General features: G+C 41.9%; 1 protein-coding gene across 2 annotated transcripts in view; it reads left to right on the top strand.

The window, feature by feature from the left end:
- Positions 1 to 285: 285 nt before the first annotated feature.
- Positions 286 to 14080, top strand: part of CAST (calpastatin) — a 120348-nt gene continuing 106553 nt past the window's right edge. Inside the window, exon 1 of one of the 2 annotated variants that reach the window (XM_072139879.1) lies at positions 286 to 404. The gene's annotated coding sequence lies outside the window, so the exon portion shown is untranslated. Of the gene's footprint in view, positions 405 to 9629; positions 9649 to 14080 lie in introns of those variants that run through there. The other variant, XM_072139889.1, reaches the window with a different exon arrangement.

Raw genomic sequence — 14080 nt, forward strand, 5'->3', positions numbered from 1 at the left:
TGAAATTATGATATGTATCAATGTTTCTTTCTATTGTCAAGAATTGGAAAGTGTAATACAGAATAATGTTAGAAAATGACATTCTGATGAGTTGCAAAACCACGTACAGAATAAACAGCCATCAGCAGGGAAGGGCAATCCTTGACTACATTCAGGGCTAATCTATCAAGCATTAAAGCTATGCACTGCTGAAAACTATTTCTGCATTCTGCCAAGAAGAAAAGCAAACAGCCTATCTCATTGGCTAAAAATAAAACCCTTCCTTTAAGCGGCCTTACAGCAGGTCTCTGCATAATAAATGAGTAATGCATCTCTCTGTGGATTACTGTACATAACATTCTAATCATATCGCTCCAGGAACAGGACAAGCCTAAGGCACTGCTCCTCTGCTCCCTGACTGCAAGGTAAGGAAGCCGGGTTTCCTAAAACATAACATTATTATAGTAGCACAGTGTATTTCCGGTGGAGGTTAGTGCGGTGCATGTAGCAGAGCTGGCTATCATTGGGAAAACATCTTTCTGAATGAGTCTCAAGAGGGCAGCAGTTTTGAAATGTTTTTGCATGACACTTTAAAAAACATGTGTTGTATAGAGTTTGTGAAGGCAAAGAAAATCTAATGGACAACTTTTTTTAGCAGTTCTGATTTTGTCTTCAAAAACCTGAACAAGTTAACACAAACTAAGGGTAACTACACCCGTTGCAAACTACCTGCAGATTTTCCATGTTGCATTTCTGTGGGGTAAATACGCTGCATAATACGTTAGCATTGTAGTGCATGGGATTGATGATAATCCCACACACACACTTTGTGGAAATGGCACCTTCCGCTGTGGACCTGTTCCTTAATGGTGTGGACCCTGATGCATTGCAAAGTTATACTTTCCCCACTGCAAGATCACGCCTTCAGAAACAAGACAATTTCATCTGGTTTCTGATGCTTAGGGAAAGGATGCGGGATTATCACAAGGGGGAATCCCCACAACCATCTTGCAACGTGTACAGATACCCATAGCTTGCATCACTATTTCAGTGCACAGTAAAATATTACATTAAGCTCTACTACTGTTTTCTCTTTTTCTTGTCATCTATGTGAATTTAGATGTAGTGATAAATATTGGGAAGTAATTTATTTCCATGGCATGGTGATTGCTCACCTTTTCTGCTGTACAATGTCAATTTATGACTCCAAATACCAACAGTAGGGATGCTGGCCAAGGCAAAGGTTTCATGTACTGTGCCAATGTGATGTACAATGTAAAATAATGGCACATATAGATTAGGGGGAATTTATTACTGACTTTCTGACAGAAAACTGACTTTCCCATGCTGAGCCTGTTGCACCTCATTTATGAAGTGTTGGCACCACAATATTGGCGCTTTTCCGATACTTACATAGTTTTACTATAATTTGGTAAATTGATTAATGCCCCACATTGTGTGCAACCCATGGAAATAGACCCGTATGTTGGTCCAATCCCATGGACTGCACTGATTGCACAGGACTGGAGTCCTTGCATCATACAGAAATATAACGCAAGGAATCCTTGTCTTCTGGGTGAACTGTAGTTCCGATACTGTAAGAACTATTGCAAGGCTGGGGTCACATCTGTTGCATATACCCCTGCAATCTGGCACAACAAAAAACACCCAAAATTTGTGCAAACGTTATTCTGTGTCTCCCACACCTTCTAACATTTACATTGCAAAGAATGAAGGCCAAGGGTAAATATTACAGAAATATTTGACCACCAGATCAAATCATTAGGATTTTGAGGATTATTTGCAGCATGTGGTAGAGATATACAAAGACAGTACCGGCAAATGATTTTGTGTCTAAAAGTGCTTTAATCCTAATAAAATGAATACGTCTTATAACAACTATTAATACAACTGATTTTTAGGGCAAAGTTGTCCAGTGCCATTTAGCAATACATTCTCTACTCTTCTTAGGCTCAAGCTCACTGAAGGTAGATCCCCTAAAGAATATGTGCAAGCTCAGCCAATCTGGGGATGCATGTATATGAGGAATAGGAGGGGGAAACAGCTTTTTAAAAGAAATATACAATCAGGCATCTACCAAATGAGCAAGATCTGATGGTAGATTCCTGCTTCTGTTGTGATCCCTGAACTGTCTTTGGTTAATTCTTTTACCTAGTCTAACTAACTAAAATCTTTATCTTTCTGATATGCAAATTACTTTTGGAGACTACTGGGACATGTCTAAGCGCTGGAAGCTAAGGCTACTCCACACCCCAGTAGTGCTGTTCAGGCACATGCGCAGTAAATGCAGGCTCACCAGATTTTAGTAAGAGTAGTAGGAAGGATTAGCCAAGGAGAGTGTAATGATGATAATAGAAGCAGGATCCAGTTAGTAGATTCCTGATGGTAGATTTCCTATAATGTGTAGTTTGCTGACAATATTATTGATGAACTGTCATATTTAACAAACAAGTTGTTTGCAGAAATACAATACAAAGGTTGCGATGACAGCAATAAATGTGCATAGGCTGCTGACCTGCAGAATGTAAGGGATTAGTAATGTCAGCGTAGACACACGCCTTACCATGGAGACTGTTGTGTTTACACATTTATCAGTAGTCTTACTGGTCTTATATGAAACAGGCTAATAAAATCACTGCAATACTTTCACCTTTCAGAATCTATAGCCATGACAAGTAAATATTGAGAAGGAAGTAAAGTATTACTGCCATGAGTCACGTTCTTATCTCACAATGCAGATATTCTTCACCTGTAACCCGCCCATCCACACCCTCATCATTCTGTACAACCTTGTAGAGATTCCTTGTATCTTCAGGGTAAATTCACAAAGTGCATATAAATTTTCATTGGAAAGTACTGTAACCAGTTTTTAGGTGATACATGTTGAAAATACTATGTTTCCCTGTTTCGATGTAATGTCTAATATACAGTGTCAATGCACCCTGAGGTCGTGTTCACACTTAGCGTTTTGGATTCATTTCCATTGCATTTTGAAACGCTTTGCAAATGCATTCCAAAACATGTATTTATTTTGCCAAATGTGTTTGCAATGTGCGTCAAGGCACAATAAAAATGCTTCCAGAATGCACTGTTTTTTTTTTAATAATTTATTTCACAAGGTCCATTTTTTTGGCGCACAAATTGTTCAGGTTATTAGTGTGATTTTAGATTGTGTCGCAGGGCCTTAGTTATTTGGTGCATGATAGGGATTTTTATGCAGGGCCCCAACAGCCCTCTTGACTTTTGTAAGGTGAGTCCTAATTAACCCTTTCATGATTGAACATAAAAACTAAGACACACGTCAGTCTCTTAGTGTATGTCAAGATCTTCTCCCGTTTAATATCTCAAAATCATAATATCACAGACAGAAGAGTAGGCGTGAATAGTAAACTGTAAAGTTATTGGTCATCAGCACATTCTGGGGAAAAAAAATAATTAATTGTGCTCAGTTCTCAGAGACCTTGTACACAGATATTGTTTATACTAATTTCCTCTGCCAGAAGGAGATAAGTGGACTCCAGAATCATAATATCATGCAGCATCGAGGACAGACTGACTTCTCATTAAATGTCAAAGGGTATTAGCTGACAGGCGATCAAACAGGTTACATAAAATGAAGTTTGAATCATGACATTAACTGGACAGTGGTCAGGGAACATGGCCGCTGTATCTAAGATGGCGGACAGTAGTCAAGATGGCGTCCGAAACCATTGCGATCTCCTTAACAGTGCATAAAAGAAAATGTCTGAAATGACTCCCCATTAAAGAAGGTGTAATAGTACTTGGTAGACTTCCTTTTTGATGGTCATATTTTGCGCTATGAATTGCACCAAAAAAGTATTGGAAAAACTTGAAGTTCAGGAAAAGTGTCAGGATCAAATAGATGCACAACAAAAAAAGTTGTGAGTGTTGGAACAGAAGCTAATTGCTGGACATGTGCTAGCCATTGTTTCTACTGCTAGCATATCCCAGTCTCTTCTATGGACTCATGCCTATAGCAGAGGAATCCATGACCCCATGAATGGATTAAGACTGGGCTGTATGAATATTATAACCCGTACAAGTCTGGGATCACTTACTACATATGGTACTAGAATGAAGCTTCTTGGAGAATGGAGGATACGTCCCTTCTGTCTGCTTTCAATCTGTGCTTTCAAGATGTTTGGAGGACCTTCAATGGTCCTAAAATGGCTCTTGTGTACACGGTATTGAGAGCATTAACGTTTGTATGAGGATTTCGTAAGTGGAGGTCCTCCTCAGTATAGAAATTGATGGGTGTTTTGAGTGGCCCTGGGCATGCTGCCCAAACCGCCTGTATTATAATCCACTGCTGCATGGCCCTATGACCTTTGCAACAGCAGACTGCCCAAAATGCAAAAGATAGAGCAAGTCCTATTCCTGCACGAGTATGCATCCTGGGCAGTCTTTCTCAGCTGTCATTGGCATGTCAGCTTACCACACCCATCGATGACACACGGTAGGCAAACAACAATCCACAGGACCTTTGTTTGTATCCTATATTACAGCCCAATAAGGCTTCCTTAGGCGCCATGCACACGACCGTCGGGGGGACATATGTTTGTTCATAGGTCCCTCATAGACGGCAATGGCCGCATGGAGAGGTGCTGCACCGTACCGCTCACTACACAAGGGAAAACATAGCACATGTCCTATCTTTCTCTGTGTTAGGGCGTTGTGCGCCATGTATCTCTAGGGAGAGGGGAGGGGTCACCCATTCTCCTCTCCATGGCCCCGAACGTGTGCCCGCTCGGCTAAGGCATGTCGGTCACACATTCGTGTGCATGTGGCCTTACACTGTAAACTATTGTTTGCTGTGTATGTGTTATTCGTCAATGCACCATGGAAATGGTAAGAGACCTGGAAGGGGTATTGGAGGCAAGGGACACCATATGATTTTTTATCTTTATTCATAGTTTTTGCATCTTGTTTTTATTATTGGGGGGGGGGTTATAATAAGGGCTTATTCACATGGCCATCTGCGGGGACGTACATGCGGCCGCAAATTGGACGGCACATGAGTGGCACCGATCCGGGCTGCACACCGCAAAAAGATAGAGCATAGCATGTCCCGCTATTATCTATGGAGGAAGGAGGGGCCACATCCTCCTTCACTCCAGCACACGGTGGTAAGCCTGCACAGCGTGTGAATGTATCCTAACTTGTTTTGGAGCACCCGCTGACTTTAGACGTCAGAAACACCCAAAGAACCTAGGAAGAAGGGAGATGCGACCTAGCATTAGACCTAGTACAGGTCTGACAGGTGGTCATTCCCCCTCTTGTAGATGCCCCAGTTACAGGGGAAAACTTGTAAAAGAAAAAGAATAAAGTAAAATTAAAATGTATAACCTCATGGGGGACATAAAAAGTAAAAACACACATATCAAAAATTAACAAATACAGTATTCATAAAAATAGATTTGCACTTCCCCATATAATACAAAAAGTCCCCCGCTACACTACAAAAAACACTGCCATTGTCTTCCCATTTGCCCAAGACTATACATATTGGGGGTCATTTACTAAGGGCCCAAATCGTGTTTCTACAGTGATTTACCCAAATTTTTCCGTTTTGCGCCGATTTTCCCTGAATTGCCCCTGTTTTTTGGCACACACGATCGGATTGTGGTGCATTGGCGCCGGCATGCACGCGACGGAAATCGTGGGCGTGGACGAACGAAAACCTGACGGATTCGGGGAAACCGCCGCATTTTAAAAAAAAAAGTGTCGCTGGACACGCGCTTACCTGCACTCGGCCCGGCTTGGTGAACTTCAGTGCATTTCGATGAAGTTCAGCGCAGCAGCGACACCTGGTGGACGTCGGAGGAACTACCTTAGTGAATCACCGGAAGACCCGAATCCACCGCACAGAACGCGCAGCTGGATCGCGAATGGACCGTGTAAGTAAATCTGCCTCATTGTATATCAAAACAACCGTAACAAAGTAGGGAATTCATTGATAATAATCATTTTGAGCTCATTTGAAATTTTTAAAAAAATATGGACTATAAATGACAAAAAATACTTTTTTTCACTTTTAACCCCAAATAAAAATAAGGTAACAGGCAAAAAAAAAAAGTTAAAGTTACGAAAATTTGCTTAAAATGCCAGGTCACTAAAGCCTTTTCAGGCCGCATCACTATGGGGTTAACAGCGCAGATGGTGCCTGTTTTCTTATTGACATGTGATTCGTTGACATATAATCTTTTTGCTATATATGTTTGTGCAGTCTATAGTAGAGCATTACAACCATTTACAGGATGCCAGTTTCCTATTAATATGATACAAATGTGGTATTGCAACATGTCCACCAAGGCTTACTTACAATCCAGCTATGGTACAATCCAGCTATGGTACAATCCAGCTATGGTACAATCCAGCTATGGTACTCATGGATGTATCAGTCTTAGGCTGGTGTTAAAGGGAAGGACTGTGATGTTAAGCAGAAAGCCCAGGGACACTTGTGGAAACAGTAGTTCCTATATTGTCCAAACCAAAATTCAAAACGAAAATCATTAATTAAATGATACAGTACAGGCTAGGCTGTAGTAGTATTGGCTTTAAGTCAGCATGAGTGTTAAGTGATTAGCGCTACAGCCTTGCAGCTCTGGGGTCCTGGGTTCAAGTCCCATCCAGTTCAACATCTGCAAAGAGTTTGTATGTTCTCTCCACTTGTGCGTGGGTTTCCTCCGGTTTCCTCCCACACTTCAAAACTTACTGGTAGGTTGATTAGTTTGTGAGCCCCTTTGGGGACAGGGACTGATTTGATAAAAACTCTGTGTAGTGCTGCGTAATTATTATTATTATTTAAGTCCTGCTATTCTTCCGGTCTAGATGACTTTTTCAGGCTGGTGCCTGTGAAGTATCCCCTTAATTCTAGAGCTAAAACACTCTTCTTCAACCCTGCAGTGGTGGTCTGCAGGCTGGAACTCTGTCTTCTCTCTTACTCCACAAAATTTCTATCACCAACTTGCACTCAACAACAGCAGCCTGAACCATGGCAGAACCCATTTTATAAACTATGGAATACTTTCTCTAAAATGTTATGGGCTGCCAGCCAATGATACAATCTGTTTAATAACAGGTGACCTCCAACAGTAAACATTGTAAAAACCTATTAAAATATGTTAATTCACAAATACATAACATAAATACCAATACAGCTCAGATATATAACTACAAGGCTCTTCTAAGAATAAATACAGAAACAGGTTTTTTAGGCCCTGGACTACACGAAATGATTACCTCACTTTAAACCCACAGTAAATTCCTTTGAATCTCAGCAGACAAAGCCATGTACAGCTAAGATGGATGTATGATATAAGATATATATATATATTTACAAGCAATCTAAATTATAATTTATTCAGTATATGGAAATGGTTATGCCCTGCAATTGACTTCTGCAGTCATTTAAGAGAAATAAAGAATATAAGTGGAATAACCTTTCAGAACCTTTCAGAGTGGCTGGCTAATGCGGCCTTCGGCACGCTGTGGTCACGGTGCTTGGTATTGGGACCGGAGGACAGGCCTAGAGCCTGGCATGTCTTCAGCAAGAATATTGGAGGAGCCTGTGATGGTGAAGCAGCCTGATCCAGGGATCACACGGAGGCACATTGTGCAAATCAACTCACTGTTCTTTAATTTGAACTTGAACATCAGGCAACGGCCTAACGTCAACAGCAGGTTCAGCAGGCTGGAAAGCTGGTAGGAGACGGCTGGTCCAAGGGAAGGGTTGCTCATAGCTTGGTAGTAGCTGCAGGCTTGGCTGGGTAAGATGAAGCCAAGTCCGGAAAGTGGAACTCTGTTCTGGGGATTAGTCCCCTGACTTGCCCATGGTGTCAGGCAGCTGGCCTGAGACACCGCTGCTTCCTGGTAGTGCATCTGGATAGCAGCATTTGCAGGAGCTGCACACTGGACTTGTTTCTCAAATGCTGACCGAACCCTCAGACCATGTGTTCTCGCCCCCCAGAAGTTTTTACACTCCCGTAGTGAGGTGGCAGCACTCTCAATATCAGCTTCCAGCTTGCTTTACAGTAACAACACAGCATATCATTGGTTACAGACAATTTCCCTCCTAGGCAGTAGCTCCAGCTATAATTACAAAATTTTTTGGAGACCTAGTGAGGGGATCAGGTGATCAGTCTCCCTAGGCAGCTCCTAACATGGAAATGGCGCTATTTGCAACAACTACCCACCCTATGCATTGGCAGTGTTGTTGAATTTGCTTTTCAGCTGTGATTATTAGACCACTAGTTTGCACCATTTTCCTCCATCCTTTGTACTGCAGCTCTGCTTGTCCAAATGCTGAATATGAGCACCTTTCTACATGTTTGTTAATATATGAGAAATACAGTCACATTTCCATTTGTACGTTGCAGATTCGATTAAATATCCAGAATGAAATGGTGCTGGTGCCCGACCTATTAGTAACCTTTCCCAGGGATAGACAGTTGTTATGTTTTGCCTAAAAAGCAAAAGTGTAAAAGTGAAATACTCAAAGTGAGCCTGTCAAGTAGGCCCTTATCCCCATGACCACTTCTTCTAGCTACAACCTTAGCATTATCAGCGGACACTGCACTTTCGGTGAACTCTGTCGGACAGGTAAGTAAATATGCCCCAACTTAGTGACAGTCAGTGACATAACTAGAAGCTGATGGGCCCCAGTGCATATGGTTTATAGTTCTGTGTGATTTATAGAACCAGTCTTCTCATATGGGAAAGTGACATCTTATGGGCCCCTAGGCCTCTTGGACCTGGTTGCAACCTCACCCCCTGCACCCCCTAATGTTACACCCCACACCTCCTTAGTCACCATCGCCAAACCTGAACTGTTTAGACCAGGTCTGATTTGGTGGAGATTGTAACTATAGAGTCCTCCGGAAAAGTCTATATTACATACAGTGGTCCAGGCCATTCATAACATCACCCGCCTGCTGCCCACCCCACTCCCACAAAAAAACACAAAGAGTGGCAGAGATTGGGCTTGTTGTATGGCCTCTTTGCCAGTTTTCTGTCAGAAAGGGAATAATAAATGTGAGGCAATGTGTGAACGCAGCCTAATTATTCCTCTTATTAATTGATGATGGTGCCTATGCTTCCTCTTCTTTACTATTATATAGGGAGGAATAGGCCAGGAATTCATCACTGTCAATTAATTCTATGCTACAAACAGGGCATATAATATCAATCAAAGATCATGTACTATTTTTGTAACATATTAATGGTATAATAAAACTCCTACATCTGTTATAACATTCATTACTTTTCTTATTCAAAAACTTGTCTCCTTTACTCATCACAAAATATCATCTCAAAATAATGCAGAATTAGAGCAGGTCATTACCAAAACTACAGGTGCCAACTAAAGGTCTTTAAACACTGGTACTGTATATCAGAGGGCAGATTTGGGGCACTATAAACCTCTAGTATGGCCAGTGCAGTTTTCCAGTTACAGTTTTGCTATACTATTATGTTTTGTAACATGCCGAGTTTTGGACTGCTTAGAAATATTTGCCTAAGGGCCTGCTCCTCCCCTATCTTACTCTTTTGTGCGATTGGCTAGTGGTAAGACATACGTATTAGTAGTCAACTCAAGGAAAACATTCCAAATCTTGTTCTGAAGAGAAGGTAAGGATATTTTTGCTTTTGGATATTGTAGGATATGGTTTTCCATTTTACTTTTACATAATGTTGAATATGTTTTCCATGCCGTGCATGTATGGCAGCTTTTCTGTGTAACGTGTATTTGTACTTATGCAGGAACCTGAATGACAACTATTTGTCTTCTAGGTTTCGTTGTGCGAAATGTCATAGTGAAGAGCTGCTAGATGTTTTTCTGGGAGTAGGGAGCATGCACAATGGTGTATGTCATCAGTAGAGGGGGATGGAAAGCCATCAGGTTGGCACAGTTTTAGAAATGTGTATAGTTTTCAGGATACATGGAAACTGCAGTGAGCTACTACAGGTCAAAGAACAGGGAAACCTGTCAGAGCATAGTGACCACCAAGGAATACACTGCAGGAACTGTGCAGTAAATGGGGGGCATTTATCATTTGTGGCACGCAGGGCCTGTGTATTTGGCAGACGAATTGTGCTATAATTTACGCTTGATGTTAGATAGTGGAGCGAGGTGGAACGAATTGCCACAAGACCAAAAGGTTTTGAACTGTGAAGATGAAATTTAACTCTTATCTTTGTGTACCACCAATTCGCACCAAAAAAAAATTAAACAAAAAAAATATACATATATCTTTTAAACAAAATGTATCAATGTATAATATCTAAGACACTACATTCCTCAACACATGGATGGCTCTGTTCCAGTCAACCAGAACTGGTAGAGACTGATGGCATCTTTATCAGTTGATTTCATTGGCTCCATTTAAACAGGGGACACGTGAATTACAGTCTTCCAGACATGACCCGTTTGTCTTCATAGATTGTAAGCTCTTGAGAGCAATATCCTTGCTTCTATTGTTTGAACTGATGAATGTTCTAACATTCTGTTTATATATATATTTACAGTGGGGACATTCATTATTTTTGGTGCTAGATGTTCTTTTTTACCACCCAATTTTAGCAGTTATTTGCACTGGGAGAATATATATTGTGGCGCACGAACCTGCCATCAGGAAGGTCATTTTTAAAGGATGACAGGTATCATAAGCTTCTGGCAAGTTGATTAAAAAATACCTTTATCGTACATCTGAATAATTCCACTGCTTTTTAATTATTTCTTTAACATTAGCTGCTCCCTGCCAGCAGTAATTAGTGATTCCTGGAGAGGGGCGTTCTAATTATACAAGTCATCTTGTCCCCAATTTCTCCTCCCCCTCATTCTCACTCATTGCCCTCCCCCTCCCTTACCTCTTCCCTGCTACCTCCTCCCGCTTATGTCATCTCACCACCATAAGCAATTTCCACTTTAACTATCCCCCTATCCCCAGGACTCACCACACATTGCTGACAGGGAGCCAGATAATGTAAAAAAGCACGGGAATTATTTAGATGCACAACAAAGGCATTTTTGAAAATCAACTAGCCAAAGGCTTTTGGAACCTGTCATCATGTAAAAATGACCTTCCTGATAAAAGGTTCTCTTTATTATTTTTGGTGCATCATAAGAAGAACAAATAAGCATCGAAAATGTTGAACCACGTGTGGGGCGGAGCTAGTCACTGCACTGAAAGGCAGCTTAGACTGTGAACTCCATGTGTGAGAGGCTGGAAACCTGAAGCTACTTGGGCAGAACAGCCATAAACATGGTAAAATTAGGTGGCAGCGGTATGGGGAATAAGTATAGCCCAATACAATTGGAAAAAACTGAGGTTTCAGTAAGAAATCCTGGGAGAATGCCGATCTCAATTACCACAGGCCGAAATCTAAGATGGCGTCGACAAATCATGTGCATTCCGACACGGACGCCACTTGCTCGGCATCTCACAGACAGCCCTGAAAGTCATAATCACCTCAGCTCTATAGCCTATCATGAAAGAGCTAAATGAAATAAAGATAGAGGTGAGGCACATGGGGCACAGGGTAGAGGAGCTGGAGGCAGCCCAGGAGGAAATGACTGATTATGCTGAAGCTGTGATAGAGAAGCTGAAAGCAAAAGATGATCAGATCAACCAGGTCATACTAATGCTAGAAGATCAGGAAAATAGGAGTAGGAGGAAGAATATACGCCTCAAAGGTCTCCCGGAAAGCTGGGCCTCAGACGCACTACCTGCTATCATGAAACACATTTTCAGTCAGTTTATAGGAGAAGAGAAAGCGGCAAGAGTAACCATAGAAAGAGTGCACTTAAACCAAAGCCGTCCGCAACAGATCTACCACGTGATGTGATTTGCGGCCTATTGAGCTATATTGACACAGCGGCCATACTCCAAAAAGCCCGGGGAAAAGGCTTGCAATACGAGGGCGCCAAGCTGGTGATTTTTCAGGACCTAGCAGCTACGACCCTAGCCAAGCGCAGGGTGCTACAACCGCTACTAGCAAAGCTCAGGGAGCAAGGAGTCCCATACAAATTGCTATTCCCCTTTGGGCTTCACTTTGTGAAGGATGCGCAACAAGTGACCATTCGACATCCATGGGATTTAACCAAGGCGTGGAGATATCTGGCGGTGGACCCGATAGTAATCCCATCATGACTACCAGCAAACGACAACATTGAGCTTCTGCCGCTGAGATCTTCATCTCCATGGAAAACTGTGTAGCCTCCGAAGCCCCCAAGAGAACAGAGGAGTGCGACACACCATGAAGGTTCTCCCTTAAGTTTCAGTGAGCCCCAATATAAAACACTACTGTTTCTAATGTTCTATTGTATTATATTGCATAATGCTGTTATGCATATTGTTATGTGATATACATGAGGTTTCCAGCCTGAAAACTCATACACCTACTTCAACAAGATGGAAGTAGAGATCCCCCTCGCACTCCAGCGCCTAGGTGCAAGAAGGGTGGACCCCCGAAATTTAAGGGGTCAACACTATTCCTGAACCACCTCATACAACTGCGGATCATACCGCACTGGTTCTTTGTTACTTTTATTACATGTATATCCCCCCCCCCCCACCTCATCCCAACCTCTCCCCCTATCTCTCATCCGCCAGAATCTGCTCTGGAGATGTACACTACACTGGGCACGGTACTACCGTACTTAAAACCCTTCACATGACTAGTATAAAAGTTTGCACTTGGAATATCAAGGGGATGAACTCCCAGGGTAAGAGAACCCAGCTCCTGCTCCTATTAAGACAGTTGCAGACTGATGTAATTTCATTACAGGAGACACACTTTAGAGATAAGCACATTCCGTGCCTACCAAAAACGTTATTTGACAAATGGTACCACAGTAGTCACCCTACTTCTGCTTCCAAAGGGGCTACTATTGGTTTTCATAAGAATTTACCATTTACACACCGTGACTCCTAAGGTGACACAGAGGGCAGGATCATGCTTGTTAAAGGCCCTATTGGGGATCATATGTATAACTTTGTATCATTATATGCTCCGAACGAGGGACAAAGCATGTGGTTATGCAATACTCTAGATACTATTAAAATGTTCTCTGAGGGCACTCTCATAATAGGAGGTGGCTTAAACATTACATTGGACCGACTGACTGATTCCTCTACTGGACACTCTGCAGTATCCTTTAGTGCACTACGAAGGATTAAGATAGCATTACAAGATTCCCTGTTGATAGACACTTGGCATCTGCTTAATCCTACGTCCTCGAATTTCACCTTCCACTCGGGACCTCATGGTTCATACCAGAGGTTGGATTATATTTTCACACAATCTACAGGTATACATCAGGTTGTAGGTGTGATATCCATCTCGGACCATGTCCCTGTTTAAACAAGCACACTTGCTCATTAGAGACCGGACCTGGAGACTTAACAATACCCTATTAGAAGATGCATCCCTACTGGAGGAACTCAGTAATACAATGACGTTATCCTTTACAGACAACAAGGACTTAGTCAAAGATCCCTTGGTTCTGTTGGAGGGACTAAAAGTCCTCACTTGAGAGTAATTAATGAAAATGGGGGCCAGGGGACAGCTCATAACTGAGTTAGCAGTACTAAAGAGGTAACATAAAAAATCGCGAGGCCTAGCAACACAAAAATAAATGCTTAGGGTAATGGAATGTTTGAAAGACGCACTCAATATCCAAATTGCCAAGATCTACGCCAGAGCATAACACCGCTTCTACGCTCATGGAGACAAATGTAGCAAAATTATGTCCAGATTACTTAAGAAAGCACAAGCCAGAACTTATGTATCCTCACTTAACACTACCACTGGGTCAAAGGTGTCCAGTGCAGATGAGATAGCGCAAGTATTCCGCCAATACTATACGGGAACACTTGAAAGGTTCAATTATTTAGCCAATTTTAAGGTGAATTTAAATAAGTCCGAAATTTTAAACATTACTCTCACGCAGCATCTAGCGGTTAAACTAAAGCCGACATCCCCATTGGCATGGCGAGACGACCATATAAAAACTCTGGGCATCAAGTTACCCAGTGATATCAAAAAACTAAATGAACTA

Source organism: Engystomops pustulosus, chromosome 1, assembly GCF_040894005.1.
Source record: "Engystomops pustulosus chromosome 1, aEngPut4.maternal, whole genome shotgun sequence".
Lineage (NCBI taxonomy): Eukaryota > Metazoa > Chordata > Amphibia > Anura > Leptodactylidae > Engystomops > Engystomops pustulosus.